The 14381-nt window shown below is 40.1% G+C and overlaps 1 protein-coding gene across 6 annotated transcripts in view; it reads left to right on the forward strand.

Annotated features, from left to right (window-relative positions):
* Window positions 1-14381, forward strand: part of Homer2 (homer scaffold protein 2) — a 134216-nt gene that overhangs the window by 73932 nt on the left and 45903 nt on the right. The window lies entirely within an intron of this gene.

Here is a 14381-nt window from a genome sequence, read left to right on the forward strand (position 1 = left end):
CCTACTCCAGTTGGGGTGACATGTGTACCACACTGGCAGGCCACTGGGCCTGACCCGCCCGGCTGTCACAGGTCTGTTTACCTTGCAAGCGCGAACGGCGGCTCTGCCCTGCCCCTCCTACCACGCCCATGTACCACTGGGTCGCGGGTCTGCCCACCTTGCGGGTGCGAGTGGCGGCTCCGCTCCGCCCCCTCTCCAATTGGGGTCACGCGGTCACCACGCTGGCGAGCCGCTGGGCCTGCTCCGGGCGCTGGCGGCGGCCCGGCTTCTCCCCTCTGGCTCAACGACAAATTGAGGAGACTCGGGTGACTGTGCCTCACCCCCCCTACCAGGAGACCAACTGCTTATGTCACCGCTGGTATTGATGAAGTTCTCTCCTCCGCCGCTTTCTGCTGACATCAGATCTCTGCCATGTTGGTATCCTATGCGAATGGCAGCATTTCGTTCCCCTTGCCGGGCAACCAAAGCAACGGGTGAGTCCTGACCGGCCCTCAGCAGGACCCGGACCGAGAAGCAGTTTCCGCGGGCTCCTAGCCCCGGGCCAGGGAAGTTCCGGGAGCCGGAACTCGGCCGCTCCGTGCTCGGTGTAAGCTCCTATAAGTGTAAGCTCCAAGAAGCAGTCCCCGCGGGCTCAGTTCCGGGAGCCGGAATTCGGCTGCTTAGTGCTTGTTGTATGCTCTGATAGGAGCAGGGTCCAAGAAGCAGCCTCCGCAGGCTCCGCAGCCCTGGGCCAGGGTGGTTCCGGGAGCCGGATCTCGGCCACCCCGCGCTCGGTGTTCACTCCGATAAGATCAGGTTCTAAGAAGCACCCAGGCACTGAACCCTAGCAATCTGTCTGCAAGCCGCAGGCGAATGGCAGCCTGAAATTACCTGTTCTATGGCTGAATGAGCTGCGGTCAGTCGAAAACAGGGATGGTGACGTCAGCTTTCCAACATGGTGGCTGCTGGCCTCCTCTGTGGTCTGACCGGTGTGGAGAACCGAGATGGACCGCTTCCTTCCCCCGTCTTGAACCCAGAATTCAGCCCTGAGTACAGTGCTTGCACGGCTGGCAGAAACTGCAGCGCTGTATCCCTGCGTCGCTATCTCCTCGTTTCCCAGCGCGCGCTGCAGACTCTAGCCACAGGGCGATTTGCTGAATAAGCAGTGTTACCCTCCGTGCGACAAACCTCTCGCGTTTGAGTCCCCGTAGCCGATCCTCGTGCGATGGAAATCCTTCCTCCAGGTTCCGGAGCACCCCACTATTGCTGGAAATTCCTAACAAGATAGCCTTTAGCCGTCCTGACTTGTCATACTCCCACACAGTGAAGCAGCACACGGGGGCAATGCACTCCCCTCGCTGCCATCTTCCTAACTCTCACTTGCATTATTTCACCAAGACAAAGGGCAGCTGTTCTGCTTTGAGGCTACTTGAGCTGGTAACTAACATATCTTCATTTTTTACCAGAATCCTATCAAATGTTGAGGCCAATGTGATGAATTCCTGCAGATTAGAAAGCAATCTGACAGTCATATGTGACTTAGGCCAGTAAAGAAATGAGAAAATAATGGGGCCCATTCGGAAAATACAAAAAATAAATGAGTGTTTCTTGAATACTGGGTTGGAAACTAGTGAGTTACAAACAAAACAAAACTAAAAATAAGACCCTTGGCTCTTTCCAGAGTAGTCCATGATTTGGAGGTATTGAGCCAAGTAACTGGGCACTAAGGGACAACTTGGGGAGCTCAGTTCCTTTGGTGCCAAGTCCCTGTCCAGTTTCTACCATCCAAAGTTCTTTCACATATTTACCATTCTCCTTCTGCCAACTCTAGTGTTTGAGGCTCTCCCACTCCTGTTCTCTTTGGTCCAGGTGATTTTTGCACTTGATCTTTAGCTTGGGAAGCAGTCTCTATTGTTTGAATACAATTTCACATTATAGCAAGCCTCATTGTCTGTACCTTTTATGCATTCAACAAACCTATTTTCAGGCCTTCCAGATAAAATACAGTTATGGTCACCTGTCGCGACCCCTCGCCAGCAAGGGAAAACACGACACAGGATTCTTCTTTCAGCAGTTTATTCAGGCCTTGATTCAAGTATCATCTTCTAGCGACCCGTGCCCGCCACGCCCAAGCACAGCCTAATAAAGCCTCCCGCATACCAATCCCAAGCTGCCACGTGGATCTTTCTCATAGGGTGGTAAGGGATTGCGCGCCAATTCTCCATAAAAGGAGTTGTTTATCACAGGCCACAGTGGAAGCTGGCGCCATCTTCTAATGGCGGCCACGGTCTAATTAGAACGGCTCACCACAGTCACCATTCCATTCACCTACCCATACAGATAGGTGCTCAAACATGGGCAGTACCAAGCTGCCTGGACTCTGAGGCAGAGACCATTGCTATCTGTTTTTCCTGGGATGTTCTTAGCACTTGCATGGTTCTCCTTGTAGTTGTTTACTACATATTTGTTAAGTTAATATGTACCAGTATGCATATTTACAAGAATAGGAGCAGAATAGGATGCTATTTTGTAACCTACTGTTTTCACTTTACAGTTCTAGTGTTGGGTAGTTATTACTGGAATTCTGGAACCTCTGAGTTCTTTTGTCCCCACATTGTTTTGTTTTCTCTGAGGCAAGGGATGTCAAGTGATGTCAAGTTCTTCAAGGTCTGTTTGATAAAGATGGGCGCAGAGAGGATTGCTACTAGACTGGGACTCTGCAACACTTGGCCTCTTTATTTTGTATAATGTTATAGAGAATAAATCATAACAGGTAAATTTAAAAAGGAACATCTCTCTATGTGAGTAAGTATTCATTTTAATTTATTATAATTTTGAAAGACTGGAATTTCTTGTGAATATATGCTTTGGCCATCCCTCTACTTTGGGGCATTTAGGTTCTTTACAGCTTTGCTTTGCTTTTATTTTTTATGTATTTATTTTAAACAAGCAGCTCTTCAGTGATATTCTTTTAGCCTAAGGTCTCTCAGTCTCCTTATTGTTTTTGAACAAATTTCTAGAAATAGAGGTGTTGGGTCCAGGAGGATGCACTTTTAGGGCTTTTGATATGCAATAATAAGCTGACTCCCAGAGAATTCTATCAAATATCACTCCATCCATAATGTAGAAGAGACAGATGCACTCCACTATAGCAGTGAGGTTACCGCACTCTTTTTTTTTAAATTGTGGTAAAGTGTTCCTACCATTAAAATTACCATTTTAGCCTTTTTTAAGTGTTCACATTAGGATGTTAAGTGCATTTAGATCATTTGTGTCCCCTACCCATCTCCAGAACTTTTTCAGCAAAAACAAAAGAACTTTTTTAAAAAAAAAACAAAAAACAATCTCTGTAGTTTGATGCCTAAAAGGATCTTATTGTCTTAATTCATGTTTTTTTTTTTGTTTGTTTGGTTGTTTTTACTGAGCAGGTATAAGGTTTTTGGTGCTGGGGATTGAATCTAGGGCCTTGTGCATGCCAGTCAAGTGCTGTACCACTGAACTACATCCCCAGACCTTGAGAAGCTGTAACATTTTATCAAGCTCTGTGGCCAGTTTTCTTTGGGCCCTCTCTAGTCCTCATCCTACTTGGCTCCCTAGCCATCATCCCTGTGGACCGTCCCTTCCAGAAACTCTGTTCTTTCCAGGCTTCGCATAATGTGTTTGCATTCTTCTGTCTTCCTTCTTGCCCAGTGTTCTACCTGTTTTTTTTTTTTTTCCCAGTGTTCTACCTGTTTTTGCAGTTTTTACTCTGGTGCCTTTGAGCTGTTCTTCAAGGTTGCCCCCCTGAGGACTTGGCTGCATCATCAACTCTGTGAAGTGATCCCCAGTCTCACCAGGAGTTGCTGCCAGCATACTTTGTTGGTTGTTGTAAATATACATAATATAAAACTTACTATTTTGATCATTTTAAGTGTATGTTTCAGTGGTATTAAGTATATTGACAGTGTTATATAGCCATCACCACTCGCCATTCTCAGAATATTTTGTCATCCCGAAGTGAAACTGTTACTAATCAACATGGACTTTTTTTGCTCAATTTGTGATAGCAATCACCAAGAGACAAGCAGTACTATCCAAATGAGGCTTTGCTGGGACTTGTGCCCAAGCACCAGTGAGAAGTACATGGGGTAGGATCCTGGTCTGGCCATCTCAGGATGTGAGTAGCAAAGTTTATTATACTGCCAGAAAGGGTGGGCTCCTGCAGCACAGTCAGCTGTTGCACACAATCTCAGAATTTTTGCACAATCTTGTTTGTTCTTTGCTCTTGACACCAGGGTTTGCACTTGACACAGTGACCTGCTTCTGTGTGTTGGTTTTGTCTATGCTTGGCTACCAAAGGATGACAAAAGGTCATCCACCTCAGTAAGGTCATATATGGGTCAAGTTCAGGCCTATTGAACTTGCAGGGGTTGTGGGAAAGCTTAGGGGAGGAGTCAGCAGCTCTGGAACCTGGTCATTGGTGGAAACAATTCTTCAAAAGCAGCTTGCTAAGCAGAAGACCTTGGTGAGGGAGTGAGGGTCTTACCTGTTTTCTCCCAATATTCTGTACCTATTAAGCAATAACTCCCCATCCCCTTTACCTCAGCTCCTGGGAATTACTGTTCTTTCTGTCTGTATGAATTTGATGCATACAAGTGGACTTATACAGTATTTGTCCTTTTGTGATTTATTTTACTTAGCATAGCTTTTCAAGGTTCATTTGTGTTATAGCACATATCAGACTTTCATTTCTTTTTAAGACTGAAGAATACTCCATTGTATTGTATACCATATTTCATTTATCTGTTGATGGATATTAAAGTTATTTCTACCTTTTAGCTTTTGTGAGTAGTGCTGTTTTGAACTTGGGCATACAAATATCTGTTTGAGTCTACTTTCAATTCTTATGGGTATGTACCTAGAAGTGCAATTGCAGAATTATGTGTTAATTTTGTGTGTAACTTTTTGAGGAACCACCACATTATTTGCCACAGTCCAAGCACATTTTTTTGAACTGACCAGAAAACAGATAGCATCTGAGTCTTCTTAGGGAGCCAGGCAGAGGGACTTTGTCTTATGGGTAGTATGGAGAAAGGATTACAGCAGAGGGACTGCAGCAGGAGTATTTCCTAAGGGTGCAAAGCTTGACTAAGTGAACATGTGTCTACCTGTCAGTCGTTTACTCTGCTCAGCAGTGGTTTCTGTTGCTTTAAGGACATTAGGAATACTGAGAGAGTGCTGCTGTAGGGATGAAATAACAGAAGCAAGGGCAGCCTGGAGATAAGGGTAAGGCAGGCTGAGTGCTCTGGGCTGGAGATGCTGGGTCAGACTTGCAGACTTTGCTGACAGGCATCATTTGGTAGGAGCAGCATGGGGTTTTCTAGCTGCATTAGAGAAGTTCTAGAAGGATCTGGAGCTCTCTTCTCAAGGAGGCTCAGGCCTTCTTGGGACAATCAGAATACTTGGAGGCAAAGAAATGTAGATAATCTCTTTGGGTACTGGGTACTTCTATAAGTACCCATCCCCAGGGCATAGAAGTGGCTAGCTTTAACTCTGTCCAGGCCACTCCAGGCAGCAAGGAATGACAGAGCCCATATTTTTCTGTTCTTTGAAATATGCTTGTATTCCCAAGGTTGCATTGCATAAAAATCATTTGCTTATTAATTGCCTAACTCCTTTTTCCCTCTCTAAACTCCAGTTTTCTGTATTTTCAGTATCTTTTTAAAATTATTATTAGTTGTTCAAAACATTACATAGCTCTTGACATATCATATTTCATACATTTGATTCAAGTGGATTATGAACTCCCATTTTTACCCCGTATACAGATTGCAGAATCACATCGGTTACACATCCATGTTTTTACATACTGCCATACTAGTGTCTGTTGTATTCTGTTGCCTTTCCTATCCTCTACTGTCCCCCCTCCCCACCCCTCCCATCTTCTCTCTCTACCCCATCTACTGTAATTCATTTCTCTCCCTTGTTTTTTTTCCCCTTTCCCCTCACTTCTTCTTATATGTAATTTTGTATAACAATGAGGGTCTCCTTCCATTTCCATGCAATTTCCCTTCTCTCTCCCTTTCCCTCCCACCTCTCATCCCTGTTTAATGTTAATCTTCTTCTCATGCTCTTCCTCAGTATCTTAAAAGACATTTTAAAAATTCTTCTGTTATTAAGAGACCTTGTAATAGAGAGCCTAGTGTGAGGCAGCAACCCAAGAATAGGCAATAGAGGCTCAGAGCAGGTACACACTCTGTCTGCCTATTTGGGGTATAAGTTGCCTTCAGTTAGGTACATGATTATGTCTTTAGAAGTATGTTAAGTATCCCTTACCCTCACTTCATACCCACTAGGATAGCTCTATCAAAAAGACAGACAATAACAAGTATCAGTGAGAATATGGACAAACTAGAACCCTCATACATTGCTGGTGGGAATGCAGAGTAATGAAGAGGCTTTGGAATTTGGCCAGGCAGTTCTTCAAAAAATTAAACAGAGTAATTATATGACCCAGCAATTTCACTAGTAGGTATATACCCAAGAGCCAAGAAAACATAGTTCACATAAATCCAGTACATGAATATTAATAGAAACATTATTTACAATAGCCTACAGGAGGAAACAAACCAAATATTCATCAACTGGAGAATGGATAAAGTATAGTATATCCACACTATGGAATATTATTTAGCCATAAAAAGAATGAAGTATGATACATGCTGCATCATGGATGAACCTTGAAAACATTATGGCTAGCAAAAAAATCCAGACACAAATAGTCCATATATTGTATGGTTCCATTTATATTAAATGTTCAGAATAGGCAAATCCATAGAGATAGAAAATAGATTAGAGGTTGTCCACAATATATGGGAAGAGAAGAAGAGAGACTGCCAATAAGAATGGGTTTGGGAATGCTCTGAAATTAAGTAGTGGGATGGTTGCATGATTCTGTGATTAAAAGCCACTGAATTGTGTACTTTTAAAAAGGTGAATTTTGGATGTCCATATTACCAAAAGCACTATACAGATTTAATGTAATGCAAATCAAAATGCCAATGACATCCCTCACAGAAACAGAAAAAGCAGTCATGGAAATTCATCTGGAAAAATAAGAGACCCAGAATAGCCAAAGCAACCCTTATCAAAAAAAGTGAAGCAGGAGGCATCACTACACCAGGCGTTAAACTATACTACAGAGCAATAGTAACAAAAACAGCATGATATTGGCACCAAAAATAGACTTGTAGACCAATGGTACAGAATAGAGGACACAGATACAAACCCACATAAATACGATCATCTCATATTAGACAAAGGCGCCAAAAACATATATTGGAGAAAAGATAGCCTCGTCAACAAATGGTGCTTGGAAAACTGGAAATCCATATGCAGCAAAGTGAAATTAAGCTCCTGTCTGTCACCATTCACAAAACTCAAAGTGGATCAAGGATCTAGGAATTAACCAGAGACCCTATGCTTAATAGAAGAAAAGTAGGCCCAAATCTTCATCATGTTGGATTAGGCCCCAGCTTCCTTCAATAAGACTCCTATAGCACAAGAATTAAAATCAAGAATCAATAAATGGGATGGATTCAAACTAAAAAGCTTCTTCTGAGCAAAAGAAATAATCAGTGAGGTGATTAGAGAGCCTACAGAAGAGGAACAAATTTTTACTACATGCATATCAGATAGAGCACTAATCTCTGGGATATATAAGGAACTCAAAAATCTTAACACCAAAATAACAAATAACCCAATCAATAAATGGGAACCGAATAGACACTTTTCACAAGATGATATACAATCGTTCAACAAATATATGTAAAAATGTTCAACATTTCTAGCAATCAGAGAAATGCAAATCAAAACTACTCTAAGATTTCATCTCACTCCAGTCAGAATGGCAGCTATTAAGAATACAAACAACAATAAATGTTGGCGAGGATGTGGGGAAAAAGACACACTCATACATTGCTGTTGGGACTGCAAATTGGTGCAGCCAACCTGGAAAGCAATATGGAAATTCATTGGAAAACTTGAAATGGAACTATCGCTTGATCCAGCTATCCCACTCTTTGGTTTATACACAAAGGACTTAAAAACTATAGTGACACAGCTACATCAATGTTTATAGCAGCTCAGTTCACAATAGCTAAATTGTGGAACCAACCTAGATGCCCTTCAGTAGATAAATTGATAAAGAAACTGAGGTATATATACACAATGGAATATTACTTAGCATTAAAAGGGGACAAAATCATGGGATTTGCAGGTAAATGGATGGAGTTGGAGAATATAATGTGAAGTGAAGTAGCCAATCCCCAAAAAACAAACGCTGAATGTTTTCTCTGATATGAGGATGCTGATCCATAATGGGGATGGGGTGGGGAGAGCATGGAAGGAATCTTTAGATAGGGCAAAGGAAGGGAGGTGAAAGGAGGGGGCAGGGCGGGTAGGAAAGATGGTGGAATGAGATGGATATTATTACCTTAAATACATGTATGAAGACACGAATGGTGTGACTATACTTTGTGTACAACCAGACATGAAAAATTGTGCTCTATATGATTACTATGAATTGAAATCCATCCTGCTGATCAGAATTAGATAAATTCTAATTAACAAATTAGAATAAATAAATAAATAAATAAATACAGTGAATTTGAGGACTGAGGTTGTAGCTCAGTGGTAGAGTGCTTGCCTAGCATGTGTGAGGCATTGGGTTCAATTCTCAGCACTGCATACAAATAAATAAAAATAAAAATAAAGGTCTATTCACAACTAATATATTATATTTTATATATATATATATATATATATATATATATATATGAATTTTGCTCGAAGCAGGGGTACATGCTTATAAACCCAGTGACTCAGGAGGTTGAGACAGGAGAATTGCAAGTCAGGGCTACTCAGTAAGACCCTAAGCAACTTAGTGAGATCCTGTCTCACACACACACACACACACACACACAAAGTGTTGCTCAGTGGTTAAGTACCCCTGGTTTCAATTCCCAGAATAAAAAAAAAAGGGGGGGGGGAGAAAAAGTGAATTTTATGGTATCTGAATTATAGCTCGAATAGAGTTTAAAAAAATTATTCACTGTTTATATGAAATTTAAATGTACTTGGAAATCCTGTATTTTCATCTGCCAAATATGGCAGCTCTATACTTGCCACTGGTTTTTGTAAATAAAGTTTTATGGAATATATATACACACATAAAATATTCATTAGCCAAAGAGACCAACTGATAGCATAAATGAAAACATAAACACTCTTTTGAGGCAAGTCTGCACCTTTGGTTTTGTGTTAACACCTTTTGTAATTGACTTGGCAAGTTACCAGCCTTTTCACACCATGAAATTCTAAACAAGTATCATTCCTAGGAAAACGAAAAGAGCTTTTCTCCCCCTCAAACCCAGATTCAGAGTGGTAGCCATACACTTAAAGGGTTGTCTTCTAGAGCTGGAACTAGAATCCCCTTGTTGCTGCACAGGAGCCTGCAAGCTGCACTGTTGAAAAACCTGAAAAATGAACTGTTAGACCAGTTTGCTAACACTGGTATTACTAATTTGCCAGTAAAGGAAAAAACAAGGCCCAGATGTCTAAATTCTTAAACTTTTAAGAAAACCAAATTTTTAGATTATAAAAGCAGTTATTTGGGGGAGAATTTCTTTGTTTAGTTTGCTGATGCTAATAGGGAGAGAACCAGACTGTCTTTGGGCAGATTCAGCTGTCTAAAGTAAAAAAGGGATTCTCTTCCTTGTAGTAACATTTTGTGCCTATAATTAACATATTCTAATATTCCTTTAGCAGGATGCTATTAATACAAAAGGGCATTTTGCACCCAACATCACATTTAATCCTAAACCTTTGAGGTGGTTATATTCAGCTTCCACCTCATGGAGAGTGAAGTGGCTTTGTCCCAGATCACAGATGGTCACAGCATCTTAGAAGGCATTGTCTCTTTGAGGTCTCTGAACCAGTTCTTCCTTTACTCTTTATAAGAAGGGAAAGAGCAAAAATTTGTGGAGCAGCCCTCTGCTTGTTTACTTTTGTTCCTAACAGGTAGAAATAGCCCTTATAGAAACTAGTATTTAAAACAAAGCCTGTTAAACAAAGCCTGTTAATGTTCCTGAGACAAAGTGAGGACTGTTAAAGTCTTTCAATGTGTACTTCAGACACCCACCACTTTCTTTTCCTTTCCTAATAAAGGAAGGGCAACATGGTGGCTTTTTTTAATATTTATTTTTTAGTTGTAGTTGGACATAATACCTTTATTTTATTTATTTATTTTTATGTGGTGCTGAGGAACAAACCCAGGGCCTCGCACTTGGTAGGTAAGTGCTGTACCGCTGAGCCACAATCCCAGCCCAACATGGTGGTTTTTAATGTGATATGTAGCCAAGTGGTTTTGGAGAGATCAATCAGCCTCTTACTTAATATACATTTAAGATTCCTCCATGTCTTTTCATGGATTGATAGCTCACTTATTTTTTAGTGCTGAATAATAATCCATTGTCTGGTTGTACCTACAATTTATTTCTCTACTCACCTATGAAGTATATCTTGTGCTTCCAAGGTTTGGTAACTATGAATAGAGTTGCTTTAAACATCCTTGTTCAGGTTTTTGTGTGAACCCGTTTGTTTGGGTCAATACCAAGGAGCAAAATTACTGAGTCATATGGTAAGAGTATGTTTAGATTTATAAGAAACTGTCTTTCAGAGTGGTTGTATATTTTTCACTTTGACCAGTAATGATCCATATCCCCAGCAGCATTTGATGTTATCAGTGTTTTAGATTTTGGCTGTTTTGAAAGGTGTGTAGTGCTATCTCATTGTTGTTTTAATTTATAATTTATAATTCCCTAATGACAGATGATGTTGAATATCTCTCTCTCTGTATTTTATTGCCATCTTCTGTGGTCTAAATGTTCTTGTCCCCTTCAAAAATTCTTATTGAAACAATCCCTAGCGCAGCAGTATTGGGAGATATGGTCTTTGGGGGATAATTGAATTGTGAGGTCTCTGCCTTCTTGAATGAGACCAGGCAAAGGGAATTTGCTCTTTCAGTCTTTTCATGAATTGTAGCTTTGGTGTTATATCTAAAAAGGCATCACCATATTCATAGAAATCTATATTTTCTCCTAATATTACCTTCCAGGGGTTTTATATAAAGTTAAGCAGTTACTTATATAAAGTTAAGCATTTACATTTAGGTATGCAATCCGAATTGTGTTAATTTTATAAAGGGTATAAGGTCTTTGTGTAGATTCTTTTTTCTTTTTGGCACGTGCATGTATAGTTGTTCTAGCACCATTTTTTTGGAAAAGACTATTTGTTCCATTGCAGTGCTTTTGCTTCTTTGTTAAAGATCTTTTGATTGTATTCATGTGGGACTGTTTCTGCTCTGTATTCTGTTTCCTTGATCTATTTTTTTTTTATTCTATTGCCTATTCCACACTATCCTGATTATTCTTGCCTTATTTATAATCAGTCTTAAAGTTTGGTAGTATTATCTTCTTTGTTCCTCCCTTTCAGTAGTGAGTTGGTTATTCTGAGTCTTTTGTCCCTCTATCTAAACTTTAGTATGAGTTTGTCAATATCTACAAAATAACTTGCTAGAATTTTGATTGGGATTGAATGGAATCTATAGATTAATTTGGGAAGAAGTGACTTCTGGACAAAAATTGAGTCTTCCTGCCTGTGAACATGGAATATATCTCTGCCATGATTTGGATATGCTTTGAGTGTGTTCCCCAAGGGTTCATGTGTTGGAAGCTTGGTCCCCAGTGTTATACTATGAGGGGCAGTGAAACCTTTTAAGAGGTAGGGTCTGGTGAAAGATAATTAGGTCACTGGGAACACTGCCATTGGAAGGGATTAATACTGGTCTCATGGAGGGAGTTAGTTCTGGGAAGAGTGTGTTGCTGTGAAAGAGCAAGTCTGGCTCCTGAATCTCCCTCTAGCTTCCTGTCTCATCATGTGTTCTTTCCTTCTCTCATCTGTTTCCACCATAATGCCATCTGTCATGCTGTAACCTAACCACTGAAACTCTTACTAGAACTGAGCAGATGCTGTTTCCATGTTCTTGAATCTCCAATTGTAGCATTTTAAATAACCCCTTTTCCTTCATAAAATACCCAGTATCAGGTATTTGGTTTTAGCAACAGAATCAACAAAATCTCTATTTATCTGGTTCTTTGATATTTCTTTCAGAGTTCTATACTATTCCTCATGTAGAGGAGGTGTACTGAGTATTGACCTCAGGGGCACTCCACCACTGAGCCACATTCCCCAGCCCTATTTTGTATTTTATTTAGAGACAGAGTCTCATTGAGTTGTTAGGGATTCACTAAGTTGCTGAGGCTGGCTTTGAACTCAAAATCCTCCTGCCTCAGCCTCCCAAGCTGCTGAGATTACAGGCATGCACCTCTGAGCCTGGCCCTCATGTAGATCTTTTACCTATTTGTTCAATTTATACCTACATATTTAATTTTTCTGACTGCCTCAAAAAATAAAATACTTGGGAATCAACTTAATGAAAGAGTAAAAGATCTATATAATGAAAATTACAGAACCCTAAGAAAAGAAATCAAAGAAGACCTTAGAAAGTGGAAAGATTACCTTGCTCTTGGATAGGCAGAATTAATATTATCAAAATGACCATACTTCCAAAAGCACTATACAGATTTAATGCAATTCTGATCAGAATTCCAATGACATTTCTCATAGAAATAGAAAAAGCAATCACGAAACTCATCTGGAATAATAAGAGACCTAGAATAGCTAAATCCATCCTTAGCAGGAAGAGTGAAGCAGGTAGCATCACTATACCAGACCACAAACTATACTACAGAGCATTAGTAACAAACACAGCATGGTACTGGCACAAAAACAGACTGGTAGACCAATGGTACAGAATAGAGGACATAGAGACTAACCCACAAAACTATAATTATCTTATATTAGACAAAGGTGCCAAAAACATGTACTGGAGAAAAGATAGCATCTTCAACAAACAGTGCTGGGAAAACTGGAAATCCATATGCAACAAAATGAAATTTATCCCCTATCTCTCACCATGCAGAAAACTCAACTCAAAATGGATCAAGGACTTAGGAATACAACAAGAAACCCTGCGTCTAATAGAAGAAAAAGTAGGCCCAAATCTCCATCATGTGGGATTAGGCCCCAACTTCCTTAATAAGACTCCTGTGGCACAAGAATTAAAATAAAGAATCAATAAATGGGATGGACTCAAACTAAAAAATTTCTTCTCAGCAGAAGAAACAATCTGTGAGGTGAATAGAGAGCCTACATCTTGGGAGCAAATCTTTACCCCTCACACATCAGGTAGAGCACTAATCTCTAGGGTATATAAAGAACTCAAAAAGCTAAACATCAAAATAAATAAATAAATAAATAAACCAATCAACAAGTGGGCCAAGGACCTGAAGAGACACTTCTCAGAAGATGATGTACAATCAATCAACAAATACATGAAAAAATGTTCATCATCACTAGCAATTAGAGAAATGCAAATCGAAACCACTCTTGAGATTTCATCTCACTACCCAAAGGACTTAAAAACAGCATACTACAGGGACACAGCCACATCAATATTTATAGCAGCATAATTCACAATAGCTAAACTGCGGAACCAACCTAGGTGCCCTTCAATAGATGAATGGATAAAAAAAAGTGGCATATATACACAATGGAATATTACTCAGCAATAAAAGAGAATAAAATCAAGGCATTTGCAGGTAAATGAATGGAGTTAGAGAAGATAATGCTAAGTGAAGTTAGCCAATCCCAAAAAACCAAATGCCGAATGTTTTCTTTGATATAAGGAGGCTGATTCATAGTGGGATAGGGAGAGGGATTATGGGAGGAATAGACGAACTCTAGACAGGGGAGAGGAGTTGGAGGGGAAGGGAGGGGGCATGGGGTTATTAATGATGGTGGAATATGATGATCATTATTATCCAAAGTTACAAGTATGAAGACACAAATTGGTGTGAATATACTGTGTATACAACCAGAGATATGAAAAATTGTGCTCTGTAAGTGTAATAAGAATTATAATGCATTCTGTTGTCATATATAAATAAAAAATTAAATTCTTCTTTTTCATTTTAAGTATGCCTTGTAATTTTTAAATTTTTATTTATTTATTTATTTTTGTAGTTGTAGATGGATAGCATGCCTTTATTTTTTTTGTTTATTTTTATGTGATGCTAAGGATGGAACCCAGTGCCTCACCCATGCAGACAAGCACTTTGCCACTGAGCTACAGCCCCAGCTTTGTAATTTTTTGTTGAAAGGTAACATGATGTATTGGGTAAAAGGAACTGCTCCAAGTGGGCCTTTAGTAATGTGGTACTGTGTGGGAAGAGGAAGGTTCT

The sequence above is a fragment of the Marmota marmota genome, unplaced genomic scaffold, assembly GCF_001458135.2.
Source record: "Marmota marmota marmota unplaced genomic scaffold, marMar, whole genome shotgun sequence".
In the NCBI taxonomy this organism is placed as follows: domain Eukaryota; kingdom Metazoa; phylum Chordata; class Mammalia; order Rodentia; family Sciuridae; genus Marmota; species Marmota marmota.